Below are 26,851 nucleotides of genomic sequence, written 5' to 3'. Positions count from 1 at the left end.
GGAGAAAGCCAATTAAGGAATGTTATACATCTCCACCTGCTCTTGTCAGTAACTTCTACTCTTGCATTCATTAGGACACACATCATCCATCATTTACATATCTTCCCTTTCACTTCCCTAATTATTGGAGAGGTAGCCTTGTTAGTCCATATCCACAAAAACAATGAGGAGTCCAGTGGCACCTTAAAGACTAACAGATTTATTTGGGGACAAGCTTTCTGAAGAAGTGGGTTTTTTAAGGTGCCACTTCCCTAATTCCATTTCTTCTTTCCTTAGTCCCACCCATCTCACTAGAATATAACACTTGCACCACACATGACCAAAAAAGACCCATCTAACTCTAGATCATTTGCAATTTCTAAAAAATCCTACTGAGCATGTGCAAACAGATTTTTCAAAGTATTATAACTTGGCCAAATTTGGATGGATTTTCAGAAAGAAGGCAAAAGACATTTCTGACACTATGACAACCCCTACCAAATTTTAAGCCTTTGTTCTAAAGCATGAAGGTGCTAGAGTTTCAGTTAAACAGTTGTAAGAATTTTTTTTAACATGAAGGAATATTATTATTCCTTCATCTCATTCTCAAAAATGGCTGCTTTTTTTTAAGCTTAAGTGCGTGTGTGCATGTGGCACACATGCATGCATACACACATAAATAAATTTTGGGCAGATATCTAGCATGGAAAATTTGTGAGTTTGGCAAAGTTATAAGCAACTGAAAACTTGGTTCTCTAAGGAAGTGTGTCAAGCAGTCTTCATTTTCAGCATTGCTACCTTCAACATCATTCATTGTCACTGGGTCCACTCACTACTAAGGGCACCTCCTCCTGGCTACTCAGGGGATTGGCTCCCTTCAGGGGATGCACCCTCTTCTGGCAATTTCTCCACCTGCCTCTGCACCTCCGGGGAGCCTTCACAACCTGGTCTTCCAACCAGGTCACTATGCATGTTTCCCCCTTCTGGGGGTATCACAGTCATCAAGCACAAACTGTACCTGGAAGTCCACTCTCCATTGACTGATCTATACCACTCCTTCCCCCTGGAGGCTGATAGGGGAATCTAGACCCACTCTCTGCTCCAGATTCCAGCTCAGGGGTCCTCTCATAAGCAGCCAAAGTCTGCCCTATCTCATACTTTGCTACTTTTCCCCTGAGCCTTTCTGGCTCTCCCTGAGTTTGCCAGCTCAAACTCCCAGGAAGGAACTATACTTGCTTGTGTAACCCCAAACACATCTCCCATTTCCTAGGAAGGGCATAACTGTAAACTACTTCCCTTTCTCTCTCTCTCTCAGCTTCTGAGCTTTATAGAGGCCCTGCCTCTTCCCATCCAGTTAAGTTTCATCTAATTAATCCCTGCTCCCTTTCTTCTCTTCCAAGTGCAGCCTGGGGACCCAGCTAGCACTTTAACCCCTCCAGGGCATGTATGGGGTGGACACACCATCACATTCATTATAATTAAATGTTTTGGCACTTCAGCTATTATTGAAATTACAATAAAACTGTAAACCACAAGCATTTTGGGACTCTAGCTAGCTTTCAGTCTAATAGTTATAATATCTTGTCAATGCAACAGGTACTCTCTTTCAACACTTATGGTTTATTAAAACTAAAAAGGTCAAAACATCAAGTCAGAAACAGCCATGCTGAATTTCTGAATTTATATTCCCTTTTCTGACAGATGATAACCCTAAAGATGGGTTGGCATTTTGTTTTCCCAAACACTTCTTTTTATGAAGTTTAAACACACTGCAAAATTGTTTCCATTCAGTGAACAAATTAAGGTACTTTTTAGGATAGCAATTTACAATGCACCAAATCCGCCAAAAATGATTGATGTGGCTGTAACTAGATGTTTCTTTCCAAAGAAGATGCTTTTTAAATGGGCACCTCCAACCTGGGGGGAAAAAAATCACATTTCTCTCTGAAAATTGTAGATCTACTATAGTTACATGAAACACTTTGGATTATTGTAACAAAAAGAAAAGAAAGAGAATTTTCTCTATTCCCCCAGTTTATTATGCGTATATGACAGCACTTTTTACCCTCAGTTTATGGTTTTAAGCCCTGATCCTGCAAACGCTTAGGTATGTGATTAATTTGACTCATGTAACCAGGCCCTTTAACTTCAATGGGACTTGGTTTTTTGATTAAAATTAGGTATAAATGTTGCAGGATTGAGGAAGTGAAACAGAAAAAGCTACAGTACAGGGGAGGAGGCATTCTAGGGGGCTATATGTGAAACCAGAGAGGATCAAACGGTAGAGAATCAAACAGTAGAGGCAAAGGAGGGGAAGAAAGATGGGTCACAGGGTGAAATAATCAGCTTAGGGCAGAGTGAACGGGGAAGAATCCAGTGCAGTGCCCTGGAGGAACAGTGAAGGCTTTCCCCCACATGCTGGTTAGTGTGACAGTGTTTTGTATGGGAGTGCAACTCCCCTCCCAGCCTGGTCCCTATCCACTTCCAGCCTAGGAAGAGCTTGCAGCTGATGCTTTGTTTGCTGGCATTTCCATCCCGTGCACATTCACTTGAGAGAGCGAGGGTGCCCAGCCCCAGCATGCCGGAGTGGGAGGCTCTCACGCTCTCACTCTCTTGGGTACTTTACAGTTGCGGTCAGTGGCAGATGTGTGTGACCAGCAGGAAATCTCAGTAAGCAAAGAGCCAACAAGGGGAACATCTCTGCATGGGTGCCTCACACACAGCAAGCAGAGATGGGGCAGCAAGGGTATAACAAGCTCCTGCAAGAATGAAAGTGCCCCTACCTCCCACCCCAAGGGGCACAGGCAGCAGACAGGTCCCTACCACTGGGGCAGTGGGAGGGTGAGGATGGATTGGCCTCTCTCGGGGGTTGTAGGTGCAGATTGCAGGCTGTGTAGGGAGTCCCTCTCCCCCAGGTTCTGCAATGCTTGCAGAGAGGCTCCTGAAAGGTCTCTGTTTCCAGTATTTGGGGTGTGGGGTAGGGGGCCTCTCTTCACTCAGAATTGGGTGGGGTGGATTGGTAAGGAGTGGAAGGAGGATCTGGGGCAGTGAGTAGGGCAGTCCCCAGGGCTTAATTTGTGCTAGGGCTTGCCAGGGTTGAGCCCCGGCACCTCTAGGGTTGGCAATTCATAGCCCCTGCTCCTCTGGTTTGCCACATCAGTTATGAAAGTAAAAAAAAATTGCTTGAGCCCTAGCACCTAACTGCTTCAGCCCCAGCACCTCTTTCATTACAAATTAATCATCGGCAGTCCCCTTCACCCTGGGGCCTGGGAGTTCCTTGCAGTGCCTAGGTATTTCCCCTCCACAGGATCTGGGGAATCCAGAAATGGGTAGAGCAGATTTTGGGGGAATCTTTGCAGAGAGCCTAGGAATGCGTGAATCTGGCTTTCCTCAAGAGGAGGGTGTGGGGCAGTGGCAGGAACCTCTTCTCCCAGCATCTGGGGGGCTTGTGTGAAATGTCTGGGAAGGAGTCCGTGCCCCAGGGTGCGGGGCCTGGCTGTGCCTGCGGTGGGTCCCTCTCCCCAGGGTACCGGGGTGTGGGGGTGCTGAACGTGACACGAGTCACCCACTGAGCGCAGCTGATAGGCCAGCAGCACTTCCTCACAGCGAGGAAAGCAGCGTGCTTGGGGTGGGGGCCGGCGAGAGGTGAATGAACGCAGCTGGGGGCCGGTTGCGCGCACTGCCCCGGCTCTGGCTGCCTGATCCGAGCCCGTTCGGTGCTCTTCGCACCCGCTGCCAGACGCGCCTGCTCCAGCCCGGGCGGACCGGCCAGCCGGGGTAACTCCAGCAAGGTAGGAGCGGAGCGGGCCGCTCCCTTGCTGGCGGGAAGGGTGACTTTGACCTGAGGCTCCCTGGGGAGAGGGGCGCAGAGCCACCCGGCGCAGGAGAAGGGGTCTGGGCTCTGCCCCTTGCAGGTAGCCCAGCGGCTGGGGAGGGAGCGCGCCGCCAGGGACAGCCTGCGCCCCGCCACCTGCCCGCCGCTCGGTGGGAAAGGTCTAGTGCGCGCTCCTCTCCGCGGGCTCTTTCGCCATCTCTGCCAAGCTTCCTGCCGCGGAAGTTGCAGCAAGAGCATCAGTTCCAGCAGCTCCGTTTCGACAGGCGAGCGCCAGCGGAGGAGAGTCATGCCCGGGCCCGGGGGTTGGAGAAGAAACAAACCAAGACGTGGCACTAGCTGGCCAAGTGTTTAGCCAGGGAGGAACTAGGAGACCCCCATGCCCCTGCGATCATTCTCTGCTGTGGGAATGACCCCTGTGGGATGGAGGAGAATAATGCTCTTACTCCCCCTCCCCTTTTATACAGAGCTTTTGAGATCCCTGATCAAAAGGTGCTGTCAGCATAAGGCTTCATGTATGGGCCCAGCACAGTGAGTCCCTGGCCCCATTGCGGTTTCCGGGCATTGTTGCAATATAAACGTTAAACAACAAGTGGGCCCAGCCCTGTACCCATAACCTACCAATATAGGCCATACTATGACAAGTGATCTCAATAAAGTCAAGGGGGCTACTATGTGAATAAAGGCTTCTTTGGTGAATAAGAGTTGGGGTGGGATCATTACTGCAAATGGTTCTGTGGTTTCCTGTGGAAATTCCTCGTTGTGGGGAACTTATTATAAATTTTCCTCCTGTTATAAATGGAAATTAGACAGATGACTATGATCCTAAGATTGCATATTAGGTGATTAAAACTAAGAGATACATAATATGGTATACCTAGTGTTATAAAAGAAATGCATAGTGGTTAGGATGAACACTTTGCACTGAACACATCAACTGGACAGAACTGAGTATAGTGCATCAAAGAAGAAAAACAATCTTATTTTAAATACAAGCTGAGGAAAAGACTCATTTAAAAATCAGTTAGTATTAGCTGGATTTAAGAATAAACTGTTCTTTTTTCTGGAATAAGTTAATTATTTGTGGCATTCAGTATCCAGTATGGGCCTTTATTAATTCAAGATTGTATTCTGTTTAGAATATCTAAAAAGTTTGGTATCTCTGTCTTCAGGGCAGGGCGTAGGTCTTTATCTGTGCTTGCAAAACATGAGGCAATCTAAGTAAATGGTAATGAATATGGGTTAAGAGAATTCACAGAACTACAATAATGATTCTTTTACTTCTCTGGAAAAACATTTAGGGCCAAGTTCTCCTCACCTTACTCATGCAAAGTAGTTATATTTAAGACCATGTAATAGAGCAAGGCAAGCAGATTTGACCTGGATAAAAATAATTTATTAGCGTAATAGTAATATCAGTTTTCATTTGATTTACCATATTTGGTATTATAGGAACTCTGTTTTTGTAGTTAAAGGTGCTGTTCTCTGCAAGTTAATTTCCATTAATGTTTGTTAAGCATGCTTCAAGGAGAGTTCTCTCTCTGTGGGCTAGATTCTGCAGTTCCTACTGAGGAAATACTAGCATTAAATGTAGTCAGGCATTTAACTCTGGACACTACTTTTAGAAAGAAGGCTGAACCATGAAAGCTCATTTTCATGGTTTGTTTAATTCTGAACCCAAATATGAACTTGAATGTGTAATCCCAAATGACTTCATTTTTAGTAGATCAGATATTTATCTCTTGGGTTTGATTCCTTCTGCATTTCCCCCAAATCCTTGTTTTTGGTTAAGATGTTCACTTTTAACACATACCAGTTTCACGTATAAATCCATTAATGTCAGAGTTAATGACGTTTCACGCCTCATATTGTTTCAGTATTACAGCATCTTTACAATAATGTTCTGTTTTAGTAGAATGATATTGATGCTTACAGTCACTATTTGTTTCAATCTAATTTTTGTCTTCAGTGTTATAACTGTAAAATATATGCCATCATCTTAACGAAGTCCTAAATTAAGAATGTCTTTTTTGATTAAGTATTTTACTTTTCTTATTTATTGGCTATGCAAAGTTGTGTCCTGCTACAGCAAAAATTGTACTTAGATCTTTGGGACAGGGACCATATTTTTGTTCTGGTTTGTACAGCACCTAGCCCAATGGGGTCCTGATCCATGAATAGGACTTCTAGGCACAAAAAGCCAAAGCATGGCCTAAGTAGGTGCAAGTGCTACTTTGTTTACTGTGGAGATCGGATTCGGCCCTGGCATAAGTGGGCACAATTAATTGAAATCAATGGGAACTGAACCCTGTTATCCCAGGGCTGAATGTGCTCTGTAGAATTTTGTATATGAATATCATTGCATTACAGTTATATAAAATGTAAGGCAGCACATAGCAATTTCTATTAAGCCACGGTAATTGTCATGTACCCTGATTAACAATACTTTTCTGTTGTGAAGAAAAGGTACTTCTTTTGTTTTTAGCAGCAAGCTCATGACTTCACATTTCTGCTTTTTGTTTCATTTCTTTTAATTGAAATGGCTCTTAATATCCTGTACGGTGCATTTTAGAATTTAGTATTTAATAGAACTCTCTTAAATTCACACCAGTCGCTGGAAGACCTGGTGTGAAGGACTGAATTTTGTTAGCTGAGGAGAAAAACTAAGGACAACACATCACAACGTATACTTTTAAAGTGATTTGTCAATTGTTTAGTTTTTGAATTAGTGATAATGCTGCATGGTATTCTTGTAGAATATTACTACACCATATACTGGTCAATGTAACCAAGGGTTATTCCACCCTCACCTCAGTTTTGTGCAGGTTCAATTCCACTGAATTCAGGGGAGATATTCCTGGTTCATGCCATTTACGCACAGATGTTTGTTTTCAGTGTAATGAAAGCTTGGTAATGAGAGACTCCACTGTGGAGACATCACACAGAGATCTACACAAAGATCAAGGATAAAATATAACCCTGAGCCTGGAGAAATATTGTTTTAATCTGAAAGCCCGGTAGAAACACTGCTCTTTAAAAATTCTCTGATTTTTCTAGAAACATTCACTTTTTTTCCCCTACACGTTTAATTAAAAACACTATTTCCCCCAATGGGGGTGTTCAATACATTAGAACACACATTTTGTGCAAGTGTCACATCAAGATGTATTTTTCCATCTGCAATATCTAGATAGGTCAAATGGAGATAATTAACTCTGCAGTATGGGGTGTGACTGTCTGGGAGGTTTCAGTCAATCAACAAAGTAAGATGCATAGTTGAACAACCCAGTTTGTTTTAGATTTTGAGAAGATTTTTATCTAGACTAAGTTTGTATGGCTGGAAAATGTGTAGTGGGGGTATTGTTTGTTCTTTTCTTTAAACACTCCCTGTGAATGCTGCAATAGTATCAAGGTGTTCTGGTGGCTGGAATCAAACAGCTGACAGGAAGCTTAAAGACTGAATTGAATAATTTGTGTTTTAAGTCTTGCTGCAAATTGTTGATAGGAATCCTGATCACTTAGTGCACAACATCCTTAAGCAAGTGCTGATGCCTTTTGAAGTCAAGGCTACCTCTGCTCATTATGTAAACAAATTTTGTTTGCATTTCATTTTTAACATTTTACTGCGCTACCTGCAATTTAACTATGTGTCAGGCCTTGAGCAGCATCTACAGACTGTCTCCATGATGTGTCAGCTACATGCATTCTTCTGTGTCCCAATGGAACATTAAAAACAGGAAAAGGCTACATTCTGCTCTAAAGAACATCTCTCTGGGAATTAGTTGCTTTAGTTTTACCAACATTTTCCAAAGACTTAGGTTTGGGGTGTTGATTTTTAAGTTTGTAAAGGTAACCTCAGCTGACAGAGTGGAGAATGTAGAGCTTTTGTCTAAACTTTGTTTTCTTTAATACTGCGTTTCTTTAGCTCTTTATTTTTTCTGTGGTAAAACCTATTCAAGGGGGCAAAAGATGGCAAGTCAGTGCCTCCTTAGAAGCAGGCAAAGAACCTGCAGTTTTTATGAGCAGAGCAGTTCAGAGTCACCCTGATTCTTCCTCCAGTGGCAAACAATACACACACTGTGAGGAGCAGGATATTGCTTAACTAATTCAAAACTTGGTGGTGTTTGTTTGCACAGACACAGAAAAAGTAACAAACTTTTCCACACAACCTTCATGTTCAGCCTGGTGGCTAGATAAGACACTAGTGACTCTCCCTGGTATATTTTCATGTGCAGTCATATGGTGCCAGGACCAAATCTTTGTAGGTAAATGAGGCATGGAAGGATTCTGCATTGTGGCCTCTGGCCACACTCCTTTATTCAGAAGTATAGTTTGTGGAGGCTACCTGTCCTAACATTCAGTGCATCTTAAGGCAAGGTAATACTACAGGTATACTATAGATGTGGGTGTGGCAGAATGACAACTTACCCGCATGTGCCTCCTGCTGGTCCTCCTGGGTATTAGCTCTTTTAGCCCCAAGCGCCCTCCGCAGGCCAGTGTCTTGCCTGCGGCTGGCCACAGTGTCCCTCCGTCCCCTTTTATGCTAGGGTTCTGCCCCCAGCAGTAACCCAGAATCTGGGTCTCCCCACCCAGGGGAACCTCCAGTCCTCAACCCCCACCTTGCCTCAGTGACTACTGCCAATCATGCTTACTGGGCTGGACTGCAGTCTGTAAACCACTCATCATCAGCAGGAGGGTTAGGATCTGCTCTTTTGCCTATCTCTGGGCTGCCCCACTGCAGCCCCAGTGACCTTTTTAGCAAGGCCTGCAGCCTGGGATTTTTCCTGGCTGGAGCTCCCCAGCTCCCTTTGCCCTTCCTCCACCTCAGGTGCCAGGTCCTTCTTTCTGAAGAAGCTAGAGAGTATGTGTGTGTTGCTTCTGGCCCACGGCCCTTTTATAAGGGCCAGCTAGGCTCTGATTGAGCTGGCCACAGCTGTGGTCAGCTACTTACTAGCTTCCCCAGCTGGTCTTTATACCTTTTACTGCATTAACCCCTTCAGGGCCAAAGTGGGGCAGCCACCCCACTACAGGGTGGCTGAAATCCACTCCATTTAATGCAGGTTACCTGCAGCCATCAAACCCCTATTAGGCTGTAATTCAGTCCCTCCCGATGGCCCATAGTTTGGCCATCCCAGGGCTAAGAGCCCTTCTAAGTACAGGTTTCAGAGTGGTAGATGTTAGTCTGTATCAGCAAAAAGAACGAAGAGTACTTGTGGCACCTTAGCAGGGCCGGTGCTTCCATTAGGCGACCCTAGGCAATCGCTTAGGGCGCCAGGATGTAGGGGGCGGCACTTTGCGTGCTCCCCATAGGGCACGCAGGAGCTTTAGGTTCTGTTCCTGTCGCGCTGCCGAAGAAGGACCCTCCGCCGATGTGCCGCAGAAAACAGCGGCGGGCAGTTGAGCTACCGGCAACATTTCGGCAATGACTGGCGCTGTTGCCTGCAGCATTTCGGCAGAGGGTCCTTCTTCAGCGGTGCAACGGGAGCAGAACTGGAAGCTTCCACGCACCCTGTGGGGTGCACAGAAAATGCCGCCCCCACCCCCCAATTCTGCCTAGGACGCCAGAAACCCTGGCGCTGCTCCTGCACCTTAGAGACTAACAAATTTATCTGAGCATAAGCTTTCATGGGCTAAAACCCACTTCATTGGATGCATGCAGTGAAAAATACAGTAGGAGGATATATATACACACACACAGAGGACATGAAAAAATGGATGTTGCCATACTAACTATAATGAGAGTAATCATTTAAGATGGCCTATTATCAGCAGGAGAAAAAAAATAAGTACAATTACTGCTCCAGTCTTCTATTAAGAAAAAAAAAATGTGATTCCTCATCCCATTCAAAAGAAAAGTCTGCATTTCAGGCTAGACACTTTGTATGCCAGACTGATTCTTAGTGGAGAGAAACTGTGTTATTTGTGCAATTGAGGCAGTTTCCTGCAGGGAGAGGGATGAGAGCAATAATTAACTGCTGATCTAAAATACCACTAATTTGGGGGCAGATTCATCTACCAATGTGAAGAAAAAAGTTTAACTGTGTAATAGTTGCTATCAAACTACGCTGAAAATTCCCACTTTAAAGTTGCAACTGGAAATAAAATCACTTGTTGCCTTTTAATCCACAAATTGGGAGCAAACATTGTAAATGAAAAAGGGGTTATGTGAGCCCACGTGTTTAAGCACAGTCTCAGAATGGAGTTAGCTGGTGGGGAGATGGGGAGAAGGAAGGATATCTGAGAATCTTCCACTTTTCCATCTTCTGGAAGCTTGAGAAGAAACTAAACTATCCCAGTTTCACCTCTTTTAAAGCAATAGTGAACCATTTCCCTTGCGTGCAGACACACCAACATTACTGTCTAGGGAAGCAATGAATCAATAGGCTGAATGAGATGAATAGTTGGCCTAGAATACAGAGGCATCCCTTGCTCCTTTGGGAGTGATTTCATTGTATAGGGAATTGCTCCTTACTTATTAGAACATCTGATGTTTGTAAAGTGCTTTGAAAGGCTCGGATAAGTGAATAGTAGTGGTATCAGAAAGTTTCAGAGGACACAGGGGCCAATGTTAAAACTTTCATACCATTGCAGGGAAAGAGTAGTAGTATTGGGAGGCACATCTCACTCAATTTATTTCACTTTCGCCCCACATCAGCAGGCAACAAAGCGAATTCTTCAGTACAATGCCAAATCAGGTAGTGCTATTTTTAAATAGGTCAAGATATGTTGAAAGAAAAGGTAAAAAGAGTTTTTTGGAAAGGGATATGAAGAATATAGGTGGTTTGTAGGGAGGGAAGTAGTGTGTAATATTAGAGTACATGGGCCCTGATGTTTGAACAACATTTGGCAATTCAAATCCAATTGTACTCTATGTCGCCAACACCCTCTCAAGATTTTCCTGCTCTCTCCCCATCTTTTCCTTAACACTCCAGGATCGCTTTGCTATCTACAGGAGCCCTGAAGGTAAGGCTGCCTATCCTCTCAGCCAGCGGTTCTCAAACTGTGGGTCAGGACCCCATTTTAATGGAGTCACCAGGTTTGGCATTTGATTTGTTAGGCCTAGGGCTGAAGCCAAAGCCCAAGGGCTTCAGCCCTGGGGGGCGGGGCTGAGGTTACAACCCCCCTGTCCAGGGGTGAAGCCCTTGAGCTTCAGCCCCAGCCCCAGGGTGGTGGGGCTCAGGCTTTGACTTTGGCCCCTCCACTCTGGGTGGTGCTTTGGTCCCTCTTCCCAGTGCCAGGTGATAGTTTTTATTGTCAGAAGGGGGTCTCAATGCCATGAAGTTGTGAGAAATGCTACTAGTGTCTCAGTTTTTCAGGGGATGCCAGATGGCTAGTTTCTTAGACATTTTGGGGGACCCTACAGATGTCTCTGCTGCTGTCTCAATCTACATGAAGGTAATCTAGAGGCTATGTATTTCAGCAGCAAGGGAAGGAAATGCTTCTGGACATTGTTGTGCTGACTGCTTGGAGCTGAGAGATCACAGTTCTATTCCTTGCAGCCCTAAGGCTAGAACTGCAGCACTAAGGAAGTCCCAAGGTAGTGTATATTGGGGTTACCCAGACGATCTTGGAAACCTCAGCCTACACTGTGCCATTTCAGAACCTGGAGCATGTCTTATTCCATGCAGTGGTGGGTGGGATTCTTTGATATGTGGAGGAGGATATCCTTCAGACAGCAGCCAGATTCTCTGTTGCCCTGAATCTTTTGTGGTAATTTGCACTCCAGTAAAATGGGCTCTGAAGCTCTACGAAATCAGAATGGTAATGATTCAAACTCACTTTGCACTGGTGTAAATGACTGCACCAGGTGCAGGGCAATGGAATCTGATATGTAGGTCCTCAAAGGGTAACTTATTGATCATTTGATCAAGGGAGACCATGGGCAAACCTGGAAGTCCCCCAGAGATGGCTGCTTCAGGGGAGTGAGCACTCACTAACCATTGAAGAGCAAGGTTGAAGGAACAGCCATTTGGTATGGAGGAGAGACAGAAAAAGGATTTGAAGGCCACTGAGCAAACTTTTCAGAGCACATCAGCAGTAGTGGGGAGAAGGGATTTATAGACAGAGGAGTGATGGCCCTGGGAAGGGAGAGGGCAGTCAAAATATTTGCAGCTAAAATGTTTTTCCAGTTACTGTTCAGAAATGTTTGAGTCCCCACCACTCAACAGGCAGGGATGCTTCTTACAGAGGCTTCTCCTCTGAAGTGATTTTTCACTCACACTATGAATGTGGTTATATTCGCATGACTGTTACTATTAAAGTGATGGACGCTGCATGGAAAATATGAATAAGTATTAATACATGCCATGCATCTGTTGCCACTGTCCCTCATATCCCCGACAACAGAAAGTTCTCCGTTGTCCTCAGATAATCCCAGTGATAAACTAGCACGTCAGTGGACACTTTATCATCCTGTGCCTGGCAGGGAGAGGCTACAGAAGGTAGGGTAAATCTGACTTTAGCTGCATTGCTGGTCCATGGTGGTGAGAAAGCAGCTAGAGCAGAAGGCCCGGTGCAGGCTTTCCCTGACTTCCACTGAGGAGCATTATCAAGGTAATTTAGGGAATGGAAGATGTGACTTCTAACGCTTTGCCCCATCCCCCAACAGGTACCTTTATTCATAGACTCCAGGAAACAAGGAGTCTCCTCAGTCCAGAATTCTAAAATTAGATAACTAGTGAATCCATCTGATGGAAGGGGACAGAAGACTGGTAATGGGGCAGAGAGCCTTCCACCTCTGGATTGCTTGTAAAAGCCCAGCCCACATCAGTAGCAACTGAAAAACCAACCTCATGGCAGTTCAGTGAAGTTATTTTGGTGGACTCAGTTCAGTTCTCACAGCCCCACATTGCAAAAAGCCTTCGCCAAAATTAGTACCCTTTTTGCTATCCTCAAAAACAAGGTTGATGGCTGACCACATATGGACTGAGCTACTCTCCACCCCCAGAGTTGTGCACCCATCAGGCCCTGGAGGGAACATTAGCAGACCAGCATGAAGCTCCTCTGAGTGCTTGTCCTGTATCTGACCTGTGAATTATGGCCTCCAGCGCTAATAAGCAAGCAGCTATCACAAATACAAAATTCTTATGCAACTTTTACATTATTTTTTTTTTAGTTATATTAGAGGAGACAAAAGTACAAAGTTATTTTTGAACCTGGGAGAGTCTCATGCTTCAATCAGATGCATTGCCAGTAGCTAGAGGCTTATCATATCCCCAGAGGTGCACATACTGTATCTGATTTTCCTGGCCATCTCCAGCTGGCACAGCCCCTACAAGTCCCTCTGGTGGAGAAGAGGTTGCAGACACTGCAGGGTTCTGGTGTGAGCAGACTTTCTGTTGTTACCCTGCACCTGTGTTATGCTGTGCATAGAGCAGGGCTGAATGCAACCCCATCTATTTAAAGTTGTGTTTTTGACCTCTAGTACTTTCTGACTCAAAGTGATTATTAGTTAACAGCTGAATATAGCACATGGGTTTGCAGGCTGCTTCTCTCTCCCTCCCTTGCATAGCTTCCAGTAGAAACTGATCATGACTAATAGCTTCCTCATGACGAGAGGACTCTGGGCATGATAAAAAGACTAGTGGGATGGAGGGAGGGCAAACATAAGAAGCTTGTGCACTTTCTTGGGTGGTACAGATCATATTAGCACCTATCTTTCCTGTAAAATAATGTGAATACTTAAAGAAAATTAACTGAAGGATCATAGTGTGAAGGACTATGGAAAAGGGTGGGTAAGGAGGGGAGATTTCAAGGAAGAGAGGCAGGGCATGTGGCATATAGAAGCCTGAGAGATGCTCTTTGGAATAAAGGGGGTATGGAGTGAAGTAAACTTGCTGGAGATCAGGATATGAACAAGAGTGGTGAGTGTTAGAACAATGTTCATAAAATTTTCTAATTACAGGAGGATGTGTGTGTTGTTTCCTTAGCAGCTAGGCAGTGCCAGAGCAGATTTAAAAATTTTATTAACGTGAATGTTAAAAAAATTATATAATACATAGATTGAGAAAAGAGTGTTTGTATATCTGGGTATAGTGCTTAGATTATCCAAAAATACAAAGTAAGCACTATATGCATTTTATGACTTTAAAAACAAAATCAGCAATAACCCAAATTTAGGTGAATAAATCTAAGAATACAGTTTAGGTATTAGCATCCAAGTATTTGGGTACATCATGCATGAAAAGTTACACAGAGTTGGTTGTGGAAAGCAAATATATCAGGGAGTGAAGATTATCTCTGAGTAATTGAGAATTTAGGGTAGGTTGTCCATTTGGAAAAGTATTTTACTTTCCCCACTGTGCTTGTGTGTACCTGGAAAGCAGAATAGATGTTTTTTAAATTATTAGCTTCTCCCCACATTCCCACCTTCGCTGTTGTTAGAATTCTATCACAACACAGAAACAATAAGGATGCGTCAGCAGCATTGGCCAGAAGACTCTTTCTGAATGCTAATGTAGTTACTGTCAGTTTGACTGCAAGGTAAAACAAACAAACAGGTTTTTCACTTGAGGTAAGAGTTAGGTCCGTTTCTGAAAGCTATGTAGTCTATCAGAACAGAGGGTTTTTCTCCCCTTCAGCTGTGTTTTTTGACCAAGTTTGGTATCTGGGAGGCCAGGGCTCAGGGAGGAAAATGCTTGTGGAGATAAGCCATCATTGTAAACAAGTAAAGGTGTGGACTACAAATGGGTATGGAAGTGGAACACACCCATAACTGAAGCAGCTGCAGTTTGGTTTTGTAGTTTTCTGCCAGAAGGGAGGCCAGTAATCCTGAGAAGCTAGCACTAGTACAGCATGGGCAGAAGAGTCAGTGGATTTAGGATAGGTCAGTTGTAAGGATGGACTCAGCACCAAAGCTAATGGCATTTTTAATCCCACTTTCAGTGGTGTGGATCGTGTCTTTATATAAGCTTGGGCAGAGCCCTTTCGGCATGTCTCTAATAGCCTCCCTTCCACCACCACATAATCGTTGGTTCTTTCCAGAACAATCATTCCATTCCTCTCTATCTAGAAGGAGGATGGGGGAGGCATGAAGGGAAAAATTCTGTAGGAAAAGCCATGTGATCCTCCTCAAAATTTCCTCTACACACTCCCCAGAGCAGATTGCAGCTCTGCAGAGGGTGCATAGCCTGCAACCCAAGCACAATTATGCAGATATTCCTTTGGATGAGATGTCCCTTTGTAATGACTCCACGTTTCCCCACAGCAGCACAGCTCCCTTAGCAGCCATTGACTGAGTCCCCCCATAGCCATTCAGTACCTCATTTTCCTGGTGGTGAGGATAGTCCAGTGATCCCCAATCTTTTCGTCTGGCGGGCGCCAGATGAAGGACCATGGCGGTGGTGAAGCATCCGCCAAAATGCTGCTGAATTTCTGCAGCATTGCAGCGGTGACTCCTCTCGATGACGTTGCTTGTCAGCGGCAAGCAACGTCATCGAGAGGTGTCGCCGCTGAAATGCCACAGAAATTCGGCAGCATTTCGGCGGATGCTCCAACGCCAGCCAGGACGTGGGCACATTTAGATGCCCCTGCAGGCGCCATGATGCCTGCGGGCACTAAGTTGGGTACCCCTGGTTTACAATCTGTGTCCCTCTGTTCTCTTTTTAGTTTTTCACCATCCTCTTTATCTCTTGCTGGTCCCCAGATTCCTCTCCTCATTCTCTCCCTCTCTCTCTCCCTCCCTCCCTAATCCCTCTCCTCTCTTTCCCTACTATTTGGGTAATCCGCTAATATTTGTCAACAAATCAGAACTATGATAACTCTTCAGATCTTTGTGGCAGGCATACAGCATGGTCTCTACACCAGAAGATACTGCTCAGTAAGAGATGGGAACTTAGAGGGAAAACAAGTAACACAACAAGTTTTAGTCAACACTAAACTATGAAGTGCCTAAAAACACTGAGGAAAAATGCGTGAAGAAATTCAGTATCGCAGGTTATTTACTGACTGCTATCAATCCTTACTATTTTGAGTTTTGGGGCGGGGGCGAGGACCCTAATAATTCTGAGTTTAATTCTACACTGTCTTGCGCCTTCTGTAGTGATTTCCACTTGTAAAATAATACCAAAACACAATTCTCCACTCACTCACACCCTACGCTTGTGGGCATATAATCAGTTTAAGAGAGAGAATTCAATTACAAGGTAGAAATAAGGTGATCTAGGCTGTTAGTGACACGCAGGAAAAATTGTGTGCTTTCCTGAGACTGAAATCCACACTAAAATTGATCCTAGGTGGAGATATTACTGTGTAAAAGGGGTTCTGTGAACAAGTCGTCTTCCACAGACACTCCTCAGGTGCCCCGTACCTTACTTTCCCCTCTTTCGCTGAGTGATGTTGTGCTTTGATGTAGTACAACACTTAAGAAATTCTCCCCTTCTGAACATCAGCAAGAGAATCCAAAGCAAAGTTTTAAACAACACAAGTTAGTCCCTTAGCCTTCACCAGGTTCAGACAGTGCCACAGCTTTGTGATCTCCCCTTGTCTCAGGAGCTTTCTGCTTGCCAGCTCCAGGTAAACAGCAGACCCTGGTCACTCTCTGACTCCTGGGCTCCAGATTACACCAAGGAGAGGCCATCCACTGCAGCTGAAATATTCGCTCTATTGACCACCCAGACCTACTCCCTATGCTGCCTGGCAGTGGTTAGGGTTTCTTCCAACCTTTCCCATCTTCTGGCTATAGCCACTTTGCAGGCTCCAGCTTCTGTGGGAAACCATTTAAATAGTCCTTTGTCCTCGTCAGTTGCTCTGGGCCCCCAAATACAGAAGCAAAATTGCATACCCAATTTCTGTGCTATAGGGGTAGAATCCATGGGCATTTCTGATGCTCTTCTCTTGATGCTCTGTGTTTGTCTCTGGGTGTGTAATTACAGAGTAGACAGCAAGGTACACGCTGTGGACTTGATTATGAAGCATTCTCCCATACTGGGGTCACCCCCTGAGAATTGGGATGACACAGGCCTACAGGATGTTAGTCAAAATCTTCCCTGCAATGTTCATGAAGAATTGTGATCCAAATGGTCTCTGAAGCAATATACAGCAAGCTTATTCATAGCTAAGCCTGCGATTCTGTCATGGAGGTCACGGAATCTGTGACTTTCTGCGACCTCCATGACTTTCGCAGCTGCAGTGGCTGGTGTGGTTGATCCCAGGGCCAGCTGCTTGGGGATCCTGTGGCCAGCAGCACTGGGTATTGCTGGAGCAGCCCCAGGGCCAGCCGCACCAGCTACAGCTTAAGTGGCACCGGAGTAGCTGGCCCTGTGGTGTGCCTGATCAGCGGTCCCAGGGGCAGCACTTCAGAGCGCCCGAGAAGTGGTCCTGGGGACTGTCCTGGGACCAGCTGTGCCGGCCGCTGTTTGGACAGCTGGCCCTGGGAACCACCCAAGCAGCAGTCCGGGGTGGCTGGCCCTGGGGAGCGCCTGAACAGCGGTCCCTGGTGCCTCAGAGCAGGGGTGGTTAAGGGCAGTCAGCCCCCGTGGCCAGTGCAGGGGCTAGCTGTTGGCCTGCACGTCCCCACAGCAGCAGTGTCCTGGGGCCCCAGGAGCTGCTAAGTTTTAGTCAGGGGTATTTATATGGTAAGTCATGGACAGGTCACAGGCCATGAATTCTTGAATACCTATGACTAAATCTTAGCCTTATTCATAGCACATGTTGATCTAAACTGTAATCTTCAGACCTCAGTGGTTCAGGAGCCAAATTAGTGATCAACATTACCCAAAAAAGTCACAGTAGTGTGAATTTGTTTTATTTACTATAATACTATGTATTTATATTTTAACAGTATGACAGGGTAATTTTTTTTTTCTCAGAGCAAAGTGACTGTGACAAAATAGCACCCTGCAAACCCCATATTCATCATTCATATATGGTTGTGATATTTCATACAAAGCACGCCATATAATATATATGAAAGGTCATGATCTGCTGGAAACCCATTTGGTCTGTCCAAATATGTCTATCATTAGTGTGCATGAAATTGAGACTTTGCTGTATGGTTGCTACTGAAATACGTTGTATGTTTGAGAGTCTCTACTGCTAACTGTTCCCAGGAGGGTGTTAATCGACCATTAATCTGCAGGGGAATTGTAATCAAGGAATTTACAATTCAAATAGAGTTGTGCAAGCAGCACACAATGGAGACTGCTCAGCTCTATGACTCAGTTGCACAAGACCACCAAGAGGATTTCTCAACCCTGTGACTCACCAAAGCCCACCAAGACATGTTTGGGCAAGTGTCTTCTAGGCACATGGACTAAGGATATAAAATAGGGGATGGTGGCATCATGCTTTGGCCTTTCTCCTCCCCCACCTCTGCGGGAAGCACCAAGGATGCTGAGAAGACAAAGAACTTCAAGTGAAGAGACTGGTCCCAGGTTTAAGAGAGAAACCTGTGTATTACAAACTGTAACATCCAGTGGCGTGAGAAAATTGCTTGATCTAAATACTGCCTAGTGTAATAAGTGCACAATCTAAATCTTAAACCTTATTTTTTGTTAGGCATAAAAGTTCAGAGGTAGTTACCAATCTCCTATAATCACTTAAAATCCATCTTTTTGTTGTTAATAGACCCGTTTTATATTTTACCTAAAACAGTGGGTTCTGTTGAAGTGCTTGGGGAAATCTCAGCTCAGTTACAGAGGCAGGTGCATGTCCTCTCCACATTGAGGGAGATGCAGACTGGGTAATAAACTTACACTGGTCAGGCTTCCCACCAGGGCAAGATGATACAACTCTGTTGTGTAAGGCTGGGGAGCTGTGGGGAACTGGCTGGTGCTTTCTCCATGTGATTTGTGAGTGGCTCTGGGAGCATTCATGCAATCTAGCTGGGTGTAGGGTTGCATATGCTGTTGTGCTGAATGATGACAGTGCCTGGCGGGATTTGCTGCATGTCACTAGCAAAGCATTGTGAGATACAACCCAGGCTGGAGAGCTGAGGGGGCCCAGCAGTATCCCAGTTCCAGATTGCACCCCGGGGATTCCGTCACACTGAACAAATATTATTTTATGAGCTACAATTGGTTAATAACATAGTAAAAGCATCCTCATTGGTTAATAACTTAGACTGCTTAATAATTAAATCACACAGTGTTTTAATATCATGTGCTGCAAAGAGCCACAGTAGACACACTGAAGAGCCACTCAGTTTGAGTATCACTGACCTAAACAATGCTAACAAATTTTCTACTCAGAGGTAGTCAGTTGAGGAAGCTGTAGTGCCACAAATCTGCTTAAGAAAAGGACTCTTCCACGTCACTCTTTTGATATGTCATTTTGATGTTTTTTAAGTCCAGTAACTGGAAGCATTTTAAACTTGCTCTTAAACTACCCTAGCTAGTGTCTACTTTGTAACTTGTACCACAAACTTAATGCAACTGCTCTAATATTTTGGCTTCCCATCTGTCATGAACAGTATTATGAAATGTCCCCCAGCTCCCCAAGAAAATATGCAGTTCCGTGTTCTTTTTTTCCAGGCTATGGCTAATGCAAGAGTCACTGGTACTCCATACTTCCTAAAAGAATAGGCTAGGTGACTGTTTTCAGCATTAATTGCGTATGCAGCCATTTTCATGGAGAATGCTGTGCTATGAATGTTAAGGAAATAACAATGCTGGAAGCTAGTCATCTTGGCAATCTACAACTATGGTTTTCAATCTTTTTCCATACTGTGACCCCATGTTACAAGGGAAAAGAGTTCCAGGGTCCCCCATCCTGTTAGACATAAAGAAAGAGACAGGGGATTATGACACCCAATCTTCAGACCTGGTTATGACCCTCTGGTTGAGAACTCATGATCTTGAAAGACTAGTACAATGGAGGCAGCTGCCATCAACACTATCACTCTAAAACTTTAGCTTCTTTAGCTGGGATTTAACTGAGCTGCTACCATCCTCTTCTGTGGTGAATTTTGCAAAACTACAGTCCTTCTGAATGCTCCCCTCCATAGAGAATGACATTCTAGGACTAAAGCTCTGTGCAGTTGAGAGATCCTGGTTCAAAAGACAGTTGGCTAGGATCTTCAAACATGGTGCACATAGAGGTGTAGGTGAAATCAGTTTTACCCATAGAACTTTCCTAAACACTTCTCATCTATTGTATCACTGTTAGGAACCTAGGCATGACCACAATGGAACAGACATGGTTGTCTAACTAGACCAGTATCCTGTCTCTGAATCATCTGGTTAGGACCACTGTTGGAGATAAACTGCCCCTTTGAAGATCTCACATTAATTTCTAATAGTTAGTTTGGATCAACACCTGAACCATGAAGTTTCAAATCTGTTTCAGTGTTTGATTGCATTAACTATTATAACTCTTGCTGTCCATATAAATGTCCAACCTCTCTTTGAATCTGGCTAAATTCTTGGAGTGAATGGCCTCCTGTGGCCATAAGATCCACAGTGTACTTAGGTGGTGGTGTGTGAAAATGTATTTCCTTTTATCAGTTTTGAATTTTTCACCTTTTAAGCTGTATTGGCTGTTCCCTTGCTTTTGTCTTATGACTAGGGCCCTACCAAATTCACAGTCCATTTTGGTCAATTTCATGGTCGTGGAGTTTTAAAAATAATAAATTTCATGATTTCAGCTATTTAAATCTGAAATTTCATGTTGTAGTTGTAGGGATCCTGACCCAAAAGGGAATTGCAGAGGAGTCTCAAGGTTATTGTAGGGGGGGTTGTAGTACTGCTGCTCTTACTTCTGCGCTACTGCTGGCGGCGGCGCCGCCTTCAGAGCTGGACAGCTGGAGAGCAACAGCTGCTGGCTGGGAGCCCAGCTCTGAAGGCAGCACAGAAGTAAGGGTGGCAATACTAGGATCCCCCCCCCCCCCCCCCCCCGCATGGCATGTTAATTTTTCTAAAAATCCCAAGTGAATTCCATCTTTGTTTGTTTTTTGTTGGCTTATTAAGGCTGTATCCACAGTATTTACAAAATGCTTCCTCACTACTGATGGTTAGCGTACATTTCACTAGCCACCTGATACCTAATGTTATATTTTGATTGTGTCTCAGTAAAAAACATTAATGTCTCTTTAAATGAAAAACTCACCTTTGTAGTTTTACTTCTTAAAACATATTAACTAAACTTTGCACCTTTTTAAAAGTGTCACTTTTATAACTTGATTAAACACTGACTGTATGTAAAATAACTGTATGTTGATATGTGTTCATACATCTACATAGATTTTTTTTTTTTTTAAAGGAAACTACAATAGATTAAACACACTTCAGGCCTATAGATGGTGTAAAAGATGTTTGAAGTGTGACTTTCTCAATAGAGCAACTATTTTTGTGGGGAGGAAAAGTTATAAATTATCTTGGCTGAACATTTTCCTTTGTATCTACATTGATACTTATTGGAGACATATGATTTGAATTAGAACTTTAATCCCTACAAACACAGCTTTTCGTCTGTTTGAACATGCAGTGGACTCAATTCTTTGACATCAGGCTGTTGCTAGGAAAAACATAGATGTCGAAAATGTAGGTATCACAAATATACTGAAAAAGACTGTAGGAAGAAATGATCTGAAAAAGAACAAATTAGTTATTTAAAATCTTTTTTTGGAAACTCAAAACAGGATTCCTTCCCCCCAACCCCCTAAAAAAGGATGTGGGTCTGTCAGATATGTTTTGAATGTTGTTCCCCACAATGGAAGTCCCACCATTACATGTTTTAAAAAACCCAAACAGTAAGTGGAGGGGACAGTATGGAACTCTCAGTAAAAGGTAATTTAATCTTTTGGTAAAATTTTAAATTCCAACACAAGTGAAACTCTTAAGTTTATAGCCACTGCGTAGCCTCTAGCTTGGTCATTTTGAGGATATACCATACTGTAGATATGTGACAACTGTTTGGGATATTGGACCCCTGTAATTCCTGGGGCCCAGATTATATAGGGAGGGGAATTATATTCCAAAGTAAATAGAAAAACCACTGAAATTATTAGCAACGGTGTCCCATTTGAACACAGTTTAAAATTCTCCATAAATTAAGAGGTGAAGGCTGAAAGGTATATTTTCTTCAACACTTTGCAGTCTTGGGGTGGGGGGTTGTTTTGTTTTACTTTTCAAGGATTTTTCCTAAATCCTAAAATGGTTATAAAAGACTTCAGATCACTAATTTTTACATACTAATAGTCTGTGATGAAAATGATTTGTATCTGTAACCATCTGTACAGTACGTATGCCTGATGTATTTCTTCATAAATGTAGTCCTTATCTCTCATGTTCAGTGTACTCAATGTATTTTAATGTTAAAAACAGTCCACACACTAAACATGCTTAAACACTACATAATTTGATAATATACTGTAACTTCGCCTCTCCGAAAACACACCTGTAGTTTGGGTCCATTGTATAATAAAGCAATATTTAAATTTATGTAAATCTAAATGGGTCTATCATAGAATATTCATTTTTGGTATGTTTTGTAGCATGAAAAAATTAAAACGTGCTTATACCCAGAATTTCAGTCCACTTTGATTATACTTTTATGAAGCTGCTTTTCTTTTGCCTTACTCAGTTGCTGTATTCCTATTGATTAAATATTTACACACTGTGTTTGCCTTATCCATGTTGCATGAAAATATCAAATAATAAAAATGATTTAGTGAAATGGATTTATTTTTATAATATTTAACAGTCAGTACCCATCTATAACAATCAATCATATTTAGCTTTTCAGAGAAGGCTGTACAGATTTGTCGACATAAATGTTAAACTGTAAATCTGAATAAAGGTCGTTTTGAAGAAGACATGCAATGTTTGGTATTAAATATTTTTTTAGGAGTCTGAAATGTTTTCCTGTCAGCAAAAACAATCTTGATTTAGTGCAAGCAATTGACTTGAAGTGTGACATTTGTCTCGAAAATTACTGCCTAGTAAATGGCTTGTTTTCTTCTATAGTTTTATGTGCTGAGGATATGACTGAAATCTGTCTGGTGGCAAGAGTGATTATGTCTCAGCCTAGGAGGTAGCAGAGAACTTCTCTGGGCAGGCAACTGCACTATCCTACTGGAAGAGTTTTCAGCAGCATCATCTTTGATTCAAGTCTGCATTCTTCTCTTGATTACAGCTATTGTCTGTATCACAGACACTTCACAAACCCATGTTGCCTTGTATTGTTCACTGAGCTCTCAGCTCGGTGAAGTGGATTCTATGATGGGAGAAATGGTAGCTCTTACAAGCTGAATCAAGAACAGATCACTGCAGGAGTTCACTAGAAACAGCTGTCTCTCTCCCCCAGTGCTGACTATCCATTTACAATTACTTCAAGGTTGATCTGCTGGTTTTTAAATCCACATACTGTGCTACATTGATTTTTTTTATGCTAACTTTTATTCAAAATGACATGCCAGTACTAAATCAAATGTTTTACAGAAATCTATCAGAATTGCCTTTACAAAGCAAATGTATCCTCTCATAAAAAATAAAGTTTGAGACCTTTGTTCGATAAAACAATGAGGAATGTCACTAATTATGCTGCTACCCTTTAAAAACTGTCCTGGATCAGCCTTTTTGTGGGGGTTTTTTGCCTGGGATCTGTCAGGTTAACAGGTCTATAAGTAAGCAAATAGTCCTGTTTATTCTTTTTTAAATATTGGCAAAATATTAGCAGTAACTACTATTGTTTAAATATTTGTGTGCAGGACTGATTAGCATCCCCCAAGTTACTTTGGAGTAGAAAGCATTTAATCACTATAAACTGCGTGCAAACATCTAGCTTCTTTCCAAATACAGAACAGAAATATTTAACACTTCTGCCTTTTGTATATCGTAACTGACAATTTTGATGTCCCTGTCTAATAGATCTGTACTATGCTATGTATTTCTTATTCTTGAAATAGTAAGAAAATTCCTTACGGTTCTTACATCTATTGCCCATAGATTTCAATATCTTTAACTTCCCTTGTCAATTGGGAACAATGACTATAGGGCTTTGTCTACACTTACAGTTTTGCAGCGCTGGCAGTTACAGCTGTGGTCGTACAGCTGTGTACGGCCAGTGCTGCAGTGTGTCCACACTTGCACNTGAAATCTGTATAGTATAGGGTAAAAGCACACAAAACACCAGATTTCAGAGGGGAGACCAAATTTCAAGGTCCGTGACGCATTTTTCATGGCTGTGAATTTGGTAGGATCCTACTTACGACATAGATAACCCCAATCTACCTTCTCTAGCCCATTCATAATTAGATGCATTTTCATCATGTTCTTTCTTAGGCTATCTCTACATTGCAGTCATAGAGTGTGGTTGCAGTTCATGTAGACATACCCAAACTAGCTTTAGTCTAGCTACCTTGAGCACCACAGCACTGAAACTGGGGTGGTGCACAATTCAGCATGGGCTGTATGAACCCACCCAGAACTCTGAGTAATCACTCATGTGGCTAGCCCACACTTACGCCTATGCTGCTGTGGCTTCATGTCTACCGGTAACCAAGCTAGCTAGATGAAAGCTAGCTCGGGGATATCCACCAAACTGCAGTCACACTCTGTGATCGCAATGTCGACATACCCCCATTTATCTCCTGTCTATGGAAAACAGTCCCAATCTTTTCAAGCTGACTTCACATGAATGTGTTTCCACATCCCTAATCATTCTTGTCACCCTTCTCTGAATCATCTCTAGTTCTCCAATGTGCTCTTTGAGATGGGGTAAACAGCACAGTGCACAGTATCCTAGATGAGGGCGAACCATTGATTTCTAGAATAGGACTGTAATTGTTAACCCATGCATTTTCTTTCCTCACTTGTTTTGTTTTATTTGCCAGAGTTTATTTTTCTATTGCACCCATCTCGTATATGGCCAGAGATGTTTAAGCAGCCAATGTCCATCCCCCCACAAGCCATACACATGCTCCTGTGCTGCCTGTTTGCTTCTGCTATGTTTTCTTCCAACTCCCTTGACTAAACAGTATTTTATTTATTTGTCACTTAGTAAGAGAATCCCAGATATTAGACATGGAAAAGACTTCATAGGTCATTTTGTACATCCCCATTCCAATGCGTAGCCTTCTCAAGGGCTGTGTACTGTCTAGCAAGACACCCTAAAAATGTGCAGATATGTGAATGGACCACCAACACAAATTCAAAGTGAGTCCCTTCCCCCATCACAACACAGTTGAGAAGTACTTCCCCTTTCCCCTTCTCCAGACTGTAGCTTGCCTAAGGAAGTCTCCTTGTGGGTTGTTTTTTGCCACAGATTGGCCTCTGCATAATACAGATAATGCTGAATCTATTTCAGGTAATTTCCATGGGGCTAGAGGTGGGACAACGTCCGTCCCCCGTAACACCACTCCTGCCCAACACTACTGCCTCTATTTCTAGCCCACCTAGTGCCTCTCTGCCCATGGATACCACCTGCACAAAAGGCCCTCCATGATGTCCTAGGAATGGGGAGGAAACTGCATAGGGTTGGCTGATTCCGCCATGGGAGGGGTGAAATCTGTGCCCAAAGGGTCCCCTGAGGGGGAGGGATAACTCAGTGATTTGAGCATTGGCCTGCTAAACCCAGGGTTGTGAGTTAAATCCCTGAGGGGGCCATTTAGGGAACTGGGATAAAAATCTGTCTGGGGATTGGTCCTGCTTTGGGCAGGAGGTTGGACTATATGACCTCCTGAAGTCCCTTCCAACCTTAATATTCTATGAGCTTGCCCTGTGTTTGGAAAATATATTGATGATCATCAAAACTTTCCATTGCGCAGTGTCATCCCATTTCTCCTGTCATCATTATGCACCCTTGGGTTACTCACACAATCTTTTTCCTTTTTATGCCCTTTGAATACTTGCAGACAATTATAATTCCATTAGTTGTCATCTGGATTGTCTACGTGTACTTTTCTTGGACTCATTCCTGTAGCCTCTCTCTCACACCCCCACACACAAAGAAGGAGCTGTATGTGCATGATGACTGGAGAATATGGTATATTTTGATTTTTTTTAAATAAATTCCTTATTTTTAGACTTTTATTTTGTAATGATCTGCCTAATATTCCCAGTGTCATCTACAGAGAGACTCCCCACTCCCCTCCCAGCACTGAGAAACTCACTCTCCACAGCTGAAATCTGCGTTAGCATTTTTGCAACTACATCATGTATTCAGTTCACTCCTGTTGATTCTCTGTATTTTTTGGCATTAATGTTCTCTAAATACATATATCCTTCCACTCAGTCTGTTCCAGATGACTTATCCCAATATATATCTGTTTGTATTTTTCAGGCTTAAATTTACACTATTATCCTGGTCAGTCTATAACTTTTCATTATCCTTATGATTTGCACACTTTGCAGCTTAGTAATAATGATAATTTGCATTTAATTAATGGTCTTGTTTTGAATCTTTTCTTCCAGATCATTAGGAAAACTTAAATATAACTGGTCCTAATACTTATCCCTGCAGTAGCCCACTAGACATCTTCCCCAAACATGATACCTTGCCATTTACCATTCCTCTTTGTATACAGTCCTTCATCCAGTTTTCAGTCTATTTTAAATGCCATCAACTCAGCTGAGACAAGACTGGAGATGCAAAGATGGTAATCTTGCTTAAGCACATGTTAGTGCTTCCTGTTAGATGTTTTCTGATTACAAACAGGAATGTTTAGGTCGTGTGATGTGCTTGGTAGACCACATCTTCCTGTTAAACACTTTAAAGAAAAGAGACTTGCTTCTGGTGGCACTGAGCAAGTATTGTATGTGAACAGCTGTGATGCTGTTTAGTGTGGCACCCATCCCCATGTTTCCAAGACACATTGCACTGTAATAATTTTAGATTGCACATTAGTTATTTAATCACATTTTCTGAAAAAGTAGAGTGAATTTTGTTTAAAATTTTACTGGTCATTCTACATTTACTGTATATACTCAATCATAAGCCGGTTCATTTATAAGCTGACCCCTCCCCCCAGATGGATAAGTAAAAATGGAAAAGTTTTATAACCCTATAATTCAGGGGTCAGCAAACTTTGGCTCCCGGGCCATCAGGATAAGCCGCTGGTGGGCCGAGATGGTTTGTTTACCTCGAGCGTCTGCGGGCACGGAG

At 43.2% G+C, this 26,851-nt stretch overlaps 1 protein-coding gene across 4 annotated transcripts in view; it reads left to right on the top strand.

The window, feature by feature from the left end:
* Window positions 1–3,571: 3,571 nt before the first annotated feature.
* Window positions 3,572–26,851, top strand: part of APBB1IP (amyloid beta precursor protein binding family B member 1 interacting protein) — a 130,923-nt gene continuing 107,643 nt past the window's right edge. For 2 of the 4 annotated variants that reach the window (XR_012655199.1, XM_032786224.2), the window contains exon 1: window positions 3,581–3,770. The gene's annotated coding sequence lies outside the window, so the exon portion shown is untranslated. Of the gene's footprint in view, window positions 3,771–26,851 lie in introns of all 4 variants that reach the window. The other 2 variants (XM_075062263.1, XM_032786226.2) reach the window with 2 other exon arrangements.

Source organism: Chelonoidis abingdonii, chromosome 2, assembly GCF_003597395.2.
Source record: "Chelonoidis abingdonii isolate Lonesome George chromosome 2, CheloAbing_2.0, whole genome shotgun sequence".
Classification (NCBI taxonomy): domain Eukaryota; kingdom Metazoa; phylum Chordata; order Testudines; family Testudinidae; genus Chelonoidis; species Chelonoidis abingdonii.
This window is presented reverse-complemented; position numbering and strand designations above follow the sequence as displayed.